At 46.3% G+C, this 14,079-nt stretch overlaps 3 non-coding genes and 23 pseudogenes across 3 annotated transcripts; all 26 read right to left on the bottom strand.

The window, feature by feature from the left end:
• Nucleotides 1–5: 5 nt before the first annotated feature.
• On the bottom strand, nt 6–124 carry LOC148261021 (5S ribosomal RNA; annotated as a pseudogene).
• A 207-nt stretch (nt 125–331) lies between these two features.
• On the bottom strand, nt 332–450 carry LOC148261020 (5S ribosomal RNA; annotated as a pseudogene).
• Nucleotides 451–654: 204 nt separating this feature from the next.
• LOC148261019 (5S ribosomal RNA) lies at nt 655–773 on the bottom strand (annotated as a pseudogene).
• Nucleotides 774–977: 204 nt separating this feature from the next.
• On the bottom strand, nt 978–1,096 carry LOC148261018 (5S ribosomal RNA; annotated as a pseudogene).
• A 563-nt stretch (nt 1,097–1,659) lies between these two features.
• LOC148261017 (5S ribosomal RNA) lies at nt 1,660–1,778 on the bottom strand (annotated as a pseudogene).
• A 209-nt stretch (nt 1,779–1,987) lies between these two features.
• LOC148261016 (5S ribosomal RNA) lies at nt 1,988–2,106 on the bottom strand (annotated as a pseudogene).
• Nucleotides 2,107–2,987: 881 nt separating this feature from the next.
• LOC148261015 (5S ribosomal RNA) lies at nt 2,988–3,106 on the bottom strand (annotated as a pseudogene).
• A 205-nt stretch (nt 3,107–3,311) lies between these two features.
• Nucleotides 3,312–3,430, bottom strand: LOC148261014 (5S ribosomal RNA; annotated as a pseudogene).
• A 559-nt stretch (nt 3,431–3,989) lies between these two features.
• On the bottom strand, nt 3,990–4,108 carry LOC148261013 (5S ribosomal RNA; annotated as a pseudogene).
• Nucleotides 4,109–4,738: 630 nt separating this feature from the next.
• On the bottom strand, nt 4,739–4,857 carry LOC148261012 (5S ribosomal RNA; annotated as a pseudogene).
• A 559-nt stretch (nt 4,858–5,416) lies between these two features.
• LOC148261011 (5S ribosomal RNA) lies at nt 5,417–5,535 on the bottom strand (annotated as a pseudogene).
• Nucleotides 5,536–6,098: 563 nt separating this feature from the next.
• On the bottom strand, nt 6,099–6,217 carry LOC148261010 (5S ribosomal RNA; annotated as a pseudogene).
• Nucleotides 6,218–6,422: 205 nt separating this feature from the next.
• Nucleotides 6,423–6,541, bottom strand: LOC148261009 (5S ribosomal RNA; annotated as a pseudogene).
• A 205-nt stretch (nt 6,542–6,746) lies between these two features.
• On the bottom strand, nt 6,747–6,865 carry LOC148261008 (5S ribosomal RNA; annotated as a pseudogene).
• A 208-nt stretch (nt 6,866–7,073) lies between these two features.
• On the bottom strand, nt 7,074–7,192 carry LOC148261007 (5S ribosomal RNA; annotated as a pseudogene).
• Nucleotides 7,193–7,755: 563 nt separating this feature from the next.
• Nucleotides 7,756–7,874, bottom strand: LOC148261006 (5S ribosomal RNA). The gene has a single exon (XR_015819801.1). It is a non-coding gene; the product is annotated as a 5S ribosomal RNA (ribosomal RNA).
• A 559-nt stretch (nt 7,875–8,433) lies between these two features.
• On the bottom strand, nt 8,434–8,552 carry LOC148261005 (5S ribosomal RNA; annotated as a pseudogene).
• A 204-nt stretch (nt 8,553–8,756) lies between these two features.
• LOC148261004 (5S ribosomal RNA) lies at nt 8,757–8,875 on the bottom strand (annotated as a pseudogene).
• Nucleotides 8,876–9,084: 209 nt separating this feature from the next.
• On the bottom strand, nt 9,085–9,203 carry LOC148261003 (5S ribosomal RNA; annotated as a pseudogene).
• A 204-nt stretch (nt 9,204–9,407) lies between these two features.
• Nucleotides 9,408–9,526, bottom strand: LOC148261002 (5S ribosomal RNA; annotated as a pseudogene).
• Nucleotides 9,527–10,055: 529 nt separating this feature from the next.
• Nucleotides 10,056–10,174, bottom strand: LOC148261001 (5S ribosomal RNA; annotated as a pseudogene).
• An 887-nt stretch (nt 10,175–11,061) lies between these two features.
• On the bottom strand, nt 11,062–11,179 carry LOC148261000 (5S ribosomal RNA; annotated as a pseudogene).
• A 561-nt stretch (nt 11,180–11,740) lies between these two features.
• Nucleotides 11,741–11,859, bottom strand: LOC148260999 (5S ribosomal RNA). Its single transcript, XR_015820050.1, has one exon. It is a non-coding gene; the product is annotated as a 5S ribosomal RNA (ribosomal RNA).
• Nucleotides 11,860–12,062: 203 nt separating this feature from the next.
• LOC148260998 (5S ribosomal RNA) lies at nt 12,063–12,181 on the bottom strand. Its single transcript, XR_015819533.1, has one exon. It is a non-coding gene; the product is annotated as a 5S ribosomal RNA (ribosomal RNA).
• Nucleotides 12,182–12,744: 563 nt separating this feature from the next.
• On the bottom strand, nt 12,745–12,863 carry LOC148260997 (5S ribosomal RNA; annotated as a pseudogene).
• Nucleotides 12,864–13,755: 892 nt separating this feature from the next.
• On the bottom strand, nt 13,756–13,874 carry LOC148260996 (5S ribosomal RNA; annotated as a pseudogene).
• Between the last annotated feature and the right edge of the window lie 205 nt (nt 13,875–14,079).

Raw genomic sequence — 14,079 nt, 5'->3', positions numbered from 1 at the left:
AAAAATTAGTGCGACACGAGGACTTCCCAAGAGGTCACCCATACGAGTACTACTCTCGCCAAAGCACACTTAACTGCGGAGTTCTGATGGGATCCGGTGCATTAGTGCTGGTATGATCGAACCTGTTTCATTTCGTGCTGCAAATACATAAACTCCTTCTCCTTTCTTCCCCCTCCCGTCATTTGTTTCCTTGTGCGTGCGCACTGCACCTCTCGTTCTCCTTCAAATATCAAGTAAAATGCCACGGTGCCGTGACTCACATTTGCGAATAAATCTGCGAACCATAATTAAAGTCGCGCATAACGTCGAACAGCACATCTGAAAAAAAAAATGGGTGCAACACGAGAATTTCCCAGGAGGTAACCCATCATTGTACTACTTTCGCCAAAGCACAGTTAACTGCGGAGTTCTGATGGGATCCGGTGCATTTGTGCTGGTGTGACCGCACCTGTTTTATTTCGTGCTGAAAATACATACACTCCTTCTTCCCTCACCCCTTCCCATCATTTGTTTGCTTGTGCGTTCACACTGCACCTCTCCTTCTTGTTCTAATATCGATTAAAATGCCCCTGATTCTTAACTCACATTTCCGTATAAACCAGCGGACCATAGTTTCAGTCGTGCGTAACGTCGAACGACCCATCTGAAAAAAAATTATTGCGATACGAGGACTTCCCAAGAGGTCACCCATCCGATTACTACTCTCTCCCAAGCACACTTAACTACAGCGTTCTGATGGGATCCAGTGCATTAGTGCTGGTATGACCGCACCTGTTTAATTTCATGCTGAAAATACATACACTCCTTCTTCCCTCCCCCCCTCCCATCATTTGTTTCCTTGTGCGTTCACACTGCACCTCTCCTTCTCGTTCTAATATCGATTAAAATTTCCCTGATTCTTGACCCACATTTGTGTATAAACCAGCGGACCATAGTTCCAGTCACGTGTAATGTCGAATGACCCGTCTGAAAAAAAATTGGTGCGACATAAGGACTTCCCAGGAGGACACCCATCCGAGTACTACTCTCGCCCAAGCACACTTAACTGCGGAGTTCTGATGGGATCCAGTGCAATAGTGCTTATATGATCGCACCCGTTTAATTTCGGCATGCAAATAGATAAACTCCTTCTCCTTTCTTCCCCCTCCCGTCATTTGTTTCCTTGTGCGTGCGCACTGCACTTCCCCTGCTCGTTCTAATATCAAGTAAAATACTACGGTGCCGTGACTCACATTTGCGAATAAACCTGAGGATCATAATTCAAGTCGCGCGTATCGTCGAAAGAATCATCTGCAAAAAAATGGGTGCAACACGAGGACTTCCTAAGAAAATGGGTGAAATATAAGGACTTCGCAGGAGGTCACCCATCCTAGTGCTACTCTCGCCCAAACAGCCTTAACTTGCGGATTTCTGATAGAATCCGTTGCATTGGTGCTGGTATGATTGCTCATGTTTCATTCTGCGCTTCAAATACGTACACTTTTTCTCCCTCCATCCCCCCTCCCGTTATTTGTTTCCTTGTGCGTGCACTCTGCATCTCTCCTTCTCGTTCTAATATCGATTAAAATGCCCCTGCTTCTTGACTCACATTTGCATATAAATCAGTGGACCCTAGTTCTAGTCGCGCGTAACGTCGAACGACCCGTCTGAAAAAAAAAATTAGTGCGACACGAGGACTTCTCAGGAGGTCACCCATCCGAGTACTACTCTCGCCCAAGCACATTTAACTGCAGAGTTCTGGTTGGATCCGATGCATTAGTGCTGGTATGATCGCACCCGTTTAATTTCGCGCTGCAAATACATAAACTCCTTCTCATTTCTTCCCCCTCCCGTCATTTGTTTCCTTGTGCGTGCGCACTGCACCTCTCGTTCTCTTTCAAATATCAAGTAAAATGCCACGGCGCCGTGACTCACATTTGCGAATAAATCTGAAGACCATAATTAAAGTCGCGCGTAACGTCGAACGGCACATCTGAAAAAAAGAAAATGGGTGCAACACGAGAACTTCCCAGGAGGTAACCCATCATTGTACTACTTTCGCCAAAGCACACTTAACTGCGGAGTTCAGATGGGATCCGGTGCATTTGTGCTGGTGTGACAGCACTTGTTTAATTTTGTGCTGAAAATACATACACTCCTTCTTCCCTCCCCCTCCCATCATTTGTTTGCTTGTGCGTTCACACTGTACCTCTCCTTCTTGTTCTAATATCGATTAAAATGCCCCTGATTCTTGACTCACATTTGCGTATAAACCAGCGGACCATAGTTCCAGTCGCGCCTAACGTCGAATGACCCATCTGAAAAAAAATTGTTGCGATACGAGGACTTCCCAGGAGGACACCCATCCGAGTACTACTATCGACCAAGCACACTTGACTGTAGAGTTCTGATGGGATCTAGTGCAGTACTGCTGGTATGATGCCACTTGTTTAATTTTGCGCTTCAAATACATACACTCATTCTCGTTTCTTCCTCATCCCGTCATTTGTTTCCTTGTGCGTGCGCACTGCACCTCCCGTACGCGTTCTAATATAAAGTAAAATGCCACGGCGCCGTGACTCACATTTGCGAATAAATCTGCGGACCATAAATCAAGTCGCGCGTAACGTCGAAAGAATCATCTGCAAAAAGATGGGTGCAACACGAGGACCTCCCAAGAAAATGGGTGAAATATAAGGACTTCGCAGGAGGTCACCCATCCGAGTACTTTTCTCGCCCAAGCACCCTTAACTGCGGAGTTCTGATAGAATCCGTTGCATTAGTGCTCGTATGATCCATCATGTTTCATTCTGCACTGCAAATACATACACTCTTTCTCCTCCCATCCCCTCTCCCGTCATTTGTTTCCTTGTGCGTGCACTCTGCATCACTGTTGCTGGTTCTAATATCAAGTAATATGACCCGGCACTATGACTCACTTTTGCAAATGAACCAGCGGTTCATAATTCCATTCGCGCGTAACGTCGAACAACCCATCCGAAAAAAAATAGGTGCACCACGAGGGCTTCCCAAGTGGTCACCCATCCGAGTACTACTCTCGCCCAAGCACACTTAACTGTGGAGTTCTGATGGGATCCGGGGCTTTAGTGCTGGTATGATTGCATAAGTTTAATTTTGCGCTGCAAATACATACACTCCTTCTCCTTTCTTCCCCCTCCCGTCATTTGTTTCCTTGTGCGTTCACACTTCACCTCTCATTTTCGTTCTAATATCGATTAAAATGCCCCTGCTTCTTGACTCACATTTGCGTATAAACCAGCGGACCCTAGTTCCAGACGCGCGTAACGTCGAACGACCCGTCTGAAAAAAAGTTGGTGCGACACGAGGACTTCCCAGGAGGTCACCCATCCGAGTACTAATCTCGCCCAATCACACTTAACTGCGGAGTTCTTATAGGATCCGGTGCATTAGTGCTGGTATGATCGCACCCGTTTAATTCTGGGCTGCAAATACATAAACTCATTCTCCTTTCATCCCCCTCCCGTCATTTGTTTCCTTGTGCGTGCGCACTGCACCTCCCGTGCTCGTTCTAATATCAAGTAAAATGCTACGGTGCCGTGACTCACATTTGTGAATAAACTTGAGGACCATAATTAAAGTCGCGCGTATCGTCGAAAGAATCATCTGCAAAAAAATAGGTGCAACACGAGGACTTCCTAAGAAAATGGGTGAAATATAAGGACTTCGCAGGAGGTAACCCATGCTAGAACTACTCTTGCCCAAGCACCCTTACCTACGGAGTTCTGATAGAATCCGTTGCATTAGTGCTGGTATGATCGCACCTGTTTCATTTCGTACTGAAAATACATACACTCCTTCTCCTTCCCTCCCCCTCCCATCATTTGTTTCCTTGTACGTTCACACTTCACCTCTCATTCTCGTTCTAATATCGATTAAACTGCCCCTGCTTCTTGAATCACATTTGCGTATAAACCAGCGGACCCTAGTTCTAGTTGCGCGTAACTTCGAACGACCCGTCTGAAAAAAAATTGGTGCGACACGAGGACTTCCCAGGAGGTCACCCATCCGAGTACTACTCTCACCCAAGCACACTTTACTCCGGAGTTCTGATGGGATCCGGTGCATTAGTAATGGTATGATCGCACCCGTTTAATTCCGCGCTGCAAATACATAAACTCATTCTCCTTTCTTCCCCCTCCCGTCATTTGTTTCCTTGTGCGTGCGCACTGCACCTCCAGTGCTCGTTCTAATATCAAGTAAAATGCTATGGTGCCATGACTCACATTTGCGAATAAACCTGATGACCATAATTCAAGTCGCACGTAACGTCGAAAGAATCATCTGCAAAAAAATGGGTGCAACACGAGGACTTTCTAAGAAAATAAGTGAAATATAAGGACTTCGCATGAGGTCACCCATCCTAGTGCTACTCTCGCTCAAGCACCCTTAACTTGCAGAGTTCTGATAGAATTCGTTGCATTGGTGCTGGTTTGATCGCTCATGTTTCATTCTGCGCTGCAAATACATACACTCTTTCTCCCTCCGTCCCCCCTCCCGTCATTTGTTTCCTTGTGCGTGCACTCTGCATCTCTCCTTCTCGTTCTATCTCCTTTCTTCCCCCTCCCGTCATTTGTTTCCTTGTGCGTTCACACTTCACCTCTCATTCTCGTTCTAATATCGATTAAAATACCCTTGCTTCTTGACTCACATTTGCGTATAAACCAGCGGATCCTAGTTCCAAACGCGCGTAACGTTGAACGACCAGTCTGAAAAAAAATTGGTGCGACACGAGGACTTCCCAGGAGGTCACCCATCCGAGTATTAATCTCGCCCAAGCACACTTCACTGCGGAGTTCTGATAAGATCCGGTACATTTGTGCTGGTATGATCACACCTGTTTAATTTTGCGCTGCAAATACATAAACTCATTCCCCTTTCTTCTCCCTCCCGTCATTTGTTTCCTTGTGCGTGCGCACTACACCTCCCGTTCTCGTTCTAATATCAAGTAAAATGCTACAGCGCCGTGACTCACATTTGCGAATAAACCTAAGGACCATAATTCAAGTCGCGCGTAACGTCGAAAGAATCATCTGTAAAAAAATGGGTGCAACACGAGGACTTCACAAGAAAATGGGTGAAATATAAGGACTTCGCAGGAGGTAACCCATGCTTGTACAACTCTCGCCCAAGGACCCTTACCTACGGAGTTCTGATAGAATCCATTGCATTAGTGCTGGTATGATCGCACCTGTTTCATTTCGTGCTGAAAATACATACACTCCTTCTCCTTCCCTCCCCCTCTCATCAATTGTTTCCTTGTGCGTTCACACTGCACCTCTCCTTCTCGTTCTAATATCGATTAAAATGCCCCTGCTTCTTGACTCACAATTGCGTATAAACCAGTGCACCCCAGTTCCAGTCGAGCGTAACGTCGAACGACCGGTCTGAAAAAAAATTGGTGCGACACGAGGACTTCCCAGGAGGTCACCCATATGAGTACTTCTCTCGCCCAAGCACACTTAACTGCAGAGTTCTGACGGGATCCGGTGCATTAGTGCTAGTATGATCGCACCTATTTAATTCCGCGCTGCAAATACATAAACTCATTCCCCTTTCTTCCCCCTCCCGTCATTTGTATCCTTGTGCGTGCGCACTGCACCTCCTGTTCTCATTCTAATATCAAGTAAAATACTACAGCACCGTGACTCACATCTACGAATAAACCATAGGACCATAATTCAAGTCGCGCGTTACGTCGAAAGAATTATCTGCAAAAAAATGGGTACAACACGAGGACTTCACAAGAAAATAAGTGAAATATAAGGATTTCGCAGGAGGTAACCCATGCTAGTACTACTCTCGCCTAAGCACCCTTACCTACGGAGTTCTGATAGAATCCGTTGTATTAGTGCTGGTATGATCGCACCTGTTTCATTTCGCGCTGCAAATACATAGACTCATTCTCCTTTCTTCGCCCTCCCGTCATTTGTTTCCTAGTGCGTGCGCACTGCACCTCTCGTTCTCGTTCAAATATGAAGTAAAATGCCACGGCGCCGTGACTCACATTTGCGAATAAATCTGCGGACCATAATTAAAGTCGCGCGTAACGTCGAACGGCACATCTGAAAAAAAGAAAATGGGTGTAACACGAGAACTTCCCAGGAGGTAACCCATCATTGTACTACTTTCGCCAAAGCACACTTAACTGCGGAGTTCTGATGGGATCCGGTGCATTTATGCTGGTATGATCGCACCTCTTTAATTTCGCGCTGCAAATACATAAACTCCTTCTCCTTTCTTCCCCATCCCGTCATTTGTTTCCTTGTGCGTGCGCACTACACCTCTCGTTCTCGTTCAAATATCAGGTAAAATGCCACGGTGCCGTGACTCACTTTTGCGAATAGACCTGAGGACCATAATTCAAGTCGCGTATAACGTCGAAAGAATCATCTGGAAAAAAATGGGTGCAACACGAGAACTTCCCAGGAGGTAACCCATCATTATACTACTTTCGCCAAAGCACACTTAACTGCGTAGTTCTGATGGGATCCGGTGCATTTGTGCTGGTGTGACCGCACCTGTTTAATTTCGTGCTGAAAATACATACACTCCTTCTTCCCTCCCCACCTCCCATCATTTGTTTCCTTGTGCGTGCACTATGCATATCTCTTTCTCGTTCTAATATCAAGTAATATGCCCCGGCACCGTGACTCACCTTTGCAAATGAACCAGCGGTTTATAATTCCATTTGCGCGTAACGTCGAAAATCCCATCCGAAAAAAAAATAGGTGCAACACGAGGGCTTCCTAAGTGGTCACCCATCTGAGTACTACTCTCGCCCAAGCACACTTAACTGCAGAGTTCTGATGGGATCCGGTGCATTAGTGCTGGTATGATCGAACCTGTTTAATTTCGCGCTGTAAATACATAAACTCCTTCTCCTTTCTTCCCCCTCCCGTCATTTCTTTCCTTGTGCGTGCGCACTGCATCTCTCGTTCTCGTTCAAATATCAAGTAAAATGCCACGGCGTCGTGACTCACATTTGCGAATAAATCTACGGACCATAATTAAAGTCGCACGTAACGTCGAACGGCACATCTGAAAAAAAAAAATGGGTGCAACACGAGAACTTCCCAGGAGGTAACCCATCATTGTACGACTTTCGCCAAAGCACACTTAACAGAGGAGTTCTGATGGGATCCGGTGCATTTGTGCTGGTACGATCGCACCCGTTTAATTCCGCGCTGCAAATACATAAACTCCTTCTCCTTTCTTGCCCCTCCCGTCATTTGTTTCCTTGTGCGTGCGCACTGCACCTCCCGTGCTCGTTCTACTATCAAGTAAAATGCTACGGTGCCGTGACTCACATTTGCGAATAAACCTGAGGACCACAATTCAAGTCGCGCGTATCGTCGAAAGAATCATCTGCAAAAAAATAGGTGGAACACGAGAACTTCCTAAGAAAATGGGTGAATTATAAGGACTTCGCAGGAGGTCACCCATCCTAGTGCTTCTCTCGTCCAAGCACCCTTAACTAGCGGAGTTCTGATAGAATTCGTTGCATTGGTGCTGGAATGATTGCTCATGTTTCATTCTGCGCTGCAAATACATACACTTTTTCTCCCTCCATCCCCCATCCCGTCATTTGTTTCCTTGTGCGTGCACTATGCATCTCTCTTTCTCGTTATAATATCAATTAAAATGTCCCTGCTTCTTGACTCACAATTGCGTATAAACGAGTGGACCCTAGTTCCAGTCGCGAGTAACGTCGAACGACCCGTCTGAAAAAAAAAATTAGTGCGACACGAGGACTTCCCAGGAGGTCACCCATCCGAGTACTACTCTCGCGCAAGCACTCTTAACTGCGGAGTTCTGATGGGATCCGGTGCATTAGTGCTGGTATGATCGCACCTATTTATTTTTGCGCTGCAAATACATAAACTCCTTCTCCTTTCTTCCCCCTCCCGTCATTTGTTTTCTTGTGCGTGCGCACTGTACCTCTCGTTCTCGTTCAAATATCAAGAAAAATGCCACGGCGCCGTGACTCACATTTGCGAATAAATCTGCGGACCATAATTAAAGTCGCGCGTAACGTCGAAAGAATCATCTGCAAAAAAATGGGTGCAACACGAGGACTTCACAAGAAAATTGGTGAAATATAAGGACTTCGCAGGAGGTAACCCATGCTAGTACTACTCTCGCCCAAGTACCCTTACCTACGGAGTTCTGATAGAATCTGTTTCATTAGTGCTGGAATGATCGCACCTGTTTCATTTCGCACTGCAAAAACATACTCCTTCTCCTTTCTTCCCCCTCCCGTCATTTGTTTCCTTGTGCGTGCGCACTACACCTCTCGTTCTCGTTCAAATATCAAGTAAAATGCCACGGCGTCGTGACTCACATTTACGAATAAATCTGCGGACCATAATTAAAGTCACGCGTAACGTCGAACGGCACATCTGAAAAAAAAAATGGGTACAACACGAGAACTTCCCAGGAGGTAACCCATCATTGTGCTACTTTCGCCAAAGCACACTTAACTGCGGAGTTCTGATGGGATCCGGTGCATTTGTGCTGGTGTGACCGCACCTGTTTAATTTCGTGCTGAAAATACTTACACTCCTTCTTCCCTCCCCCCTCCCATCATTTGTTTCCTTGTGCGTGCACTCTGCATCTCTCTTTCTCGTTCTAATATCAAGTAATATGCCCCGGCACCGTGACTAACCTTTGCAAATTAACCAGCGGTTTATAATTCCATTCGTGCGTAACGTCGAAAAACCCATCCGAAAAAAAAATATGTGCAACACGAGGGCTTCCCAAGTGGTCACCCATCCGAGTACAACTCTCGCCCAAGCACACTTAACTGCAGAGTTCTCTTGGGATCCGGTGCATTACTGCTGGTATGATCGAACCTGTTAAATTTCGCGCTGCAAATACATAAACTCCTTCTCCTTTCTTCCCCCTCCCGTCATTTCTTTCCTTGTGCGTGCGCACTGCACCTCTCGTTCTCGTTCAAATATCAAGTAAAATGCCACGGCGCCGTGACTCACATTTGCGAATAAATCTGCGGACCATAATTAAAGTCACGCGTAACGTCGAACGACACATCTGAAAAAAAGAAAATGGGTGCAACACGAGAACTTCCCAGGAGGTAACCCATCATTGTACTACTTTCGCCAAAGCACACTTAACTGCGGAGTTCTGATGGGATCCGGTGCATTTGTGCTGGTGTGACCGCACCTGTTTAATTTCGTGCTGAAAATACATACACTCCTTCTTCCCTCCCCCCCTCCCATCATATGTTTCCTTGTGCGTTCACATTGCGCCTCTCCTTCTCGTTCTAATATCGATTAAAATGCCCCTAATTCTGGACTCACATTTGCGTATAAACTAGTGGACCATAGTTCCAGTCGCGCGTAACGTCGAACGACCCGTCTGAAAAAAAATTAGTGCGACACGAGGACTTCCCATGAGGTCACCCATCCGAGTACTACTCACGCCCAAGCACACTTAACTGCAGAGTTCTGATGGGATTTAGTGCATTAGTGCTGGTATGATCGCACCCGTTTAATTCCGCGCTGCAAATACATAAACTCCTTCTCCTTTCTTTCCCCTCTCATCATTTGTTTCCTTGTGCGTGCGCACTGCACCTCCCGTGCTCGTTCTAATATCAAGTAAAATACTATGGTGCCGTGACTCACATTTGCGTATAAACCTGAGGACCATAATTCAAGTTGCGCGTATCGTCGAAAGAATCATCTGCAAAAAAATGGGTGAAATATAAGGACTTCACAGGAGGTAACCCATGCTATTACTACTCTCGCCCAAGCACCCTTACCTACGGAGTTCTGATAGAATCCGTTGCATTAGTGCTGGTATGATCGCACCTGTTTCATTTTGCGCTGCAAATACATACACTTTTTCTCCTTCCCTCCCCCTCCCATCAATTGTTTCCTTGTGCGTTCACACTGCACCTCTCATTTTCGTACTAATATCGTTTAAAATGCCCCTGCTTCTTGACTCACATTTGCGTATAAACCAGCGGACCCTAGTTCCAGACGCGCGTAACGTCGAACGACCCGTCTGAAAAACAATTGGTGTGACACGAGGACTTCCCAAGAGGTCACCCATCCGAGTACTAATCTCGCCCAAGCACACTTAACTGCGGAGTTCTGATTGGATCCGGTGCATTAGTGCTGGTATGATCGCAATTGTTTAATTTTGTGCTGCAAATACATAAACTCATTCCGCTTTCTTTCCCCTCCCGTCATTTGTTTCCTTGTGCGTGCGCACTGCACCTCCCGTTCTCGTTCTAATATCAAGTAAAATGGTACGGCGCCGTGACTCACATTTGCGAATAAACCTGAGGAGCATAATACAAGTCGCGCGTAATGTCTAAAGAATCATATGAAAAAAAAATGGGTGCAACACGAGGACTTCACAAGAAAATGGGTCAAATATAAGGACCTCGCAGGAGGTAACCCATGCTAGTACTACTCTCGCCCAAGCACCCTTACATACGGAGTTCTGATAGAATCCGTTGCATTACTGCTGGTATGATCGCACCTGTTTCATTTCGCGCTGCAAATACATACACTCCTTCTCCTTTCTTCCCCCTCCCGTCATTTGTTTCCTTGTGCGTGCGCACTGCACCTCTCGTTCTCGTTCAAATATCAAGTAAAATGCCACGGCGCCGTGACTCACATTTGCGAATAAATCTGCGGACCATAATTAAAGTTGGGCGTAACGTCGAACGGCACATCTAAAAAAAAGAAAATGGGTGCAACACGAGAACTTCCCAGGAGGTAACCCATCATTGTACTACTTTCGCTAAAGCACACTTAACTGCAGAGTTCTGATGGGATCCGATGCATTTGTGCTGGTGTGACCGTACCTGTTTAATTTCGTGCCGAAAATACATACACTCCTTCTTCCCTCCCCCCCTCCCATCATTTGTTTCCTTGTGCGTTCACACTGCACATCTCCTTCTCGTTGTAATATCGATTAAAATGCCCCTGATTCTTGACTCACATTTGCGTATAAACCAGCGGACCATAGTTTCAGTCGCGCGTAACGTCGAACGACCCATCTGAAAAAAAATTGTTGCGATACGAGGACTTTCCAAGAGGTCACCCATCCGAGTATTACTCTCGCCCAAGCACACTTAACTGCAGAGTTCTGATGGGATCCAGTGCATTAGTGCGGGTATGATGCCACTTGTTTAATTTTGCGATTCAAATACATACACTCTCTCTCTTTTCTTCCTCCTCCCGTCATTTGTTTCCTTGTGCGTGCGCACTGCACCTCCCGCACTCCTTCTAATATCAAGTAAAATGCCACGGCGCCGTGACTCACATTTGCGAATAAACCTGCGGACCATAAATCAAGTCGCCCGTAACGTCGAAAGAATCATCTGCAAAAAGATGGGTGCAACACGAGGATCTCCCAAGAAAATGGGTGAAATATAAGGACTTCGCAGTAGGTCACCCATCCGAGTACTTTTCTCGCCCAAGCACCCTTAACTGCGGAGTTCTGATAGAATCCGTTGCATTAGTGCTGGTATGATCCCTCATGTTTCATTCTGCACTGCAAATACATACATTCTTTCTCATTCCATCCCCCCTCCCGTTATTTGTTTTCTTGTGCGTGCACTCTGCATCTCTCTTTCTCGTTCTAATATCAAGTAATATGCCCCGGCACCGTGACTCACCTTTACAAATGAACCAGCGGTTTATAATTCCATTCGCGGGTAGCGTCTAACAACCCATCCGAAAAAAAATAGGTGCAACACGAGGGCTTCCCAGGTGGCCACCCATCCGAGTACTACCCTCGCCCAAGCACACTTAACTGCGGAGTTCTGATGGGATCCGGAGCTTTAGTGCTGGTATGATCGCACCTGTTTAATTTTTCGCTGTAAATACAAACACTCCTCCTTTCTTCCCCCTCCCGTCATTTGTTTCATTGTGCGTTCACACTTCACCTCTCATTCTTGTTCTAATAGCGATTAAAATGCCCCTGCTTCTTGACTCATATTTGCGTATAAACCAGCGGACCCTAGTTCCAGACGCGCGTAAAGTCGAACGACCCGTCTGAAAAAAAAATTGGTGCGACACGAGGACTTCCCATGAGGTCACCCATCCGAGTACTAATCTCGCCCAAGCACACTTAACTGCAGAGTTCTGATGGGATCCGGTGCATTAGTGCTGGTATGATCGCACCGGTTTAATTTCGCGCTGCAAATACATAAACTCCTTCTCCTTTCTTTCCCCTCCCGTCATTTGTTTCCTTGTGCGTGCGCACTGCACCTCTCGTTCTCGTTCAAATATCAAGTAAAATGCCACGGCGCCGTGACTCACATTTGCAAATAAATTTGTGGACCATAATTAAAGTCGCGCGTAACGTCGAACGACACATCTGAAAAAAAGAAAATGGGTGCAACACGAGGACTTCACAAGAAAATGGGTGAAATATAAGGACTTCGCAGGAGGTAACCCACGCTAGTACTACTCTCGCCCAAGCACCCTTACCTACAGAGTTCTGATAGAATCCGTTGCATTAGTGCTGGCATGATCGCACCTGTTTCATTTCGTGCTGAAAATACATAGACTCCTTCTCCTTCCCTCCCCCTCCCATCAATTGTTTCCTTGTGCGTTCACACTGCACCTCTCCTTCTCGTTCTAATATCGATTAAAATGGCCCTGCTTCTTGACTCACATTTGCGAATAAACCAGCGGACCCCAGTTCCAGTCGCGCGTAACGTCGAACGACCCGTCTGAAAAAAAATTTGTGCGACACGAGGACTTCCCAGGAGGTCACCCATGCGAGTACTACTCTCGCCCAAGCACACTTAACTGCGGAGTTCTGATGAGATCTGGTGCATTAGTGCTGGTATGATCGCACTCGTTTAATTTCGCGCTGCAAATACATAAACTCCTTCCCCTTTCTTCCCCCTCCCGTCATTTATTTCCTTGTGCGTGCGCACTGCACCTCCCGTGCTCGTTCTAATATAAAGTAAAATGCTACGGTGCCGTGACTCACATTTGCGAATAAACCTGACGACCATAATTCAAGTCGCGCGTATCGTCGAAAGAAAGAATCATCTGCAAAAAAATGGGTGCAACACGAGGACTTCCTAAGAAAATTGGTGAAATATAAGGACTTTGCAGGAGGTCACCCATCCTAGTGCTACTCTCGCCCAAGCACCCTTAACTTGCGGAGTTTTGATAGAATCCGTCGCATTGGTGCTGGTATGATTGCTTATGTTTCATTCTGCGCTGCAAATACATACACTTTTTCTCCCTCCATCCCCCCTCCCGTCATTTGTTTCCTTGTGCGTGCACTCTGCATCTCTCCTTCTCGTTCTAATATCGATTAAAATGCCCCTGCTTCTTGACTCACATTTGCGTATGAACCAGGGGACCCTAGTTCCAATCGCGCGTAACGTCGAACGACCCGTCTAAAAAAGAATTAGTGCGACAAGAGGACTTCCCAGGAGGTCACCCATCCGAGTATTACTCTCGCTGAATCACACTTAACTGCGGAGTTCTAATGGGATCCGGGCATTAGTGCTAGTATGATCGCACATTTCTAATTTCGCGCTGCGAATACATAAACTCCTTCTCCTTTCTTCCCCTTCCCGTCATTTGTTTCCTAGTGCGTGCGCACTGCACCTCTCGTTCTCGTTCAAATATGAAGTAAAATGCCACGGCGCCGTGACTCACATTTGCGAATAAATCTGCGGACCATAATTAAAGTCGCGCGTAACGTCGAACGACACATCTGAAAAAAAAAAAATGGGTGTAACACGAGAACTTCCCAGGAGGTAACCCATCATTGTACTACTTTCGCCAAAGCACACTTAATTGCGGAGTTCTGATGGGATTCGGTGCATTTATGCTGGTATGATCGCACCTCTTTAATTTCGCGCTGCAAATACATAAACTCCTTCTCCTTTCTTCCCCATCCCGTCATTTGTTCCTTGTGCGTGCGCACTGCACCTCTCGTTCTCGTTCAAATATCAGGTAAAATGCCACGGTGCCGTGACTCACATTTGCAAATAAATCTGCGGACCATAATTAAAGTCGCGCGTAACGTCGAACGGCACATCTGAAAAAAAGA

The sequence above is a fragment of the Carica papaya genome, chromosome 5 (genome assembly GCF_054855325.1).
Source record: "Carica papaya isolate Zhongbai chromosome 5, ASM5485532v1, whole genome shotgun sequence".
Classification (NCBI taxonomy): domain Eukaryota; kingdom Viridiplantae; phylum Streptophyta; class Magnoliopsida; order Brassicales; family Caricaceae; genus Carica; species Carica papaya.
Note: the sequence above shows the minus strand (reverse complement) of the source record. Positions and strands in the feature narration are given on the sequence as shown.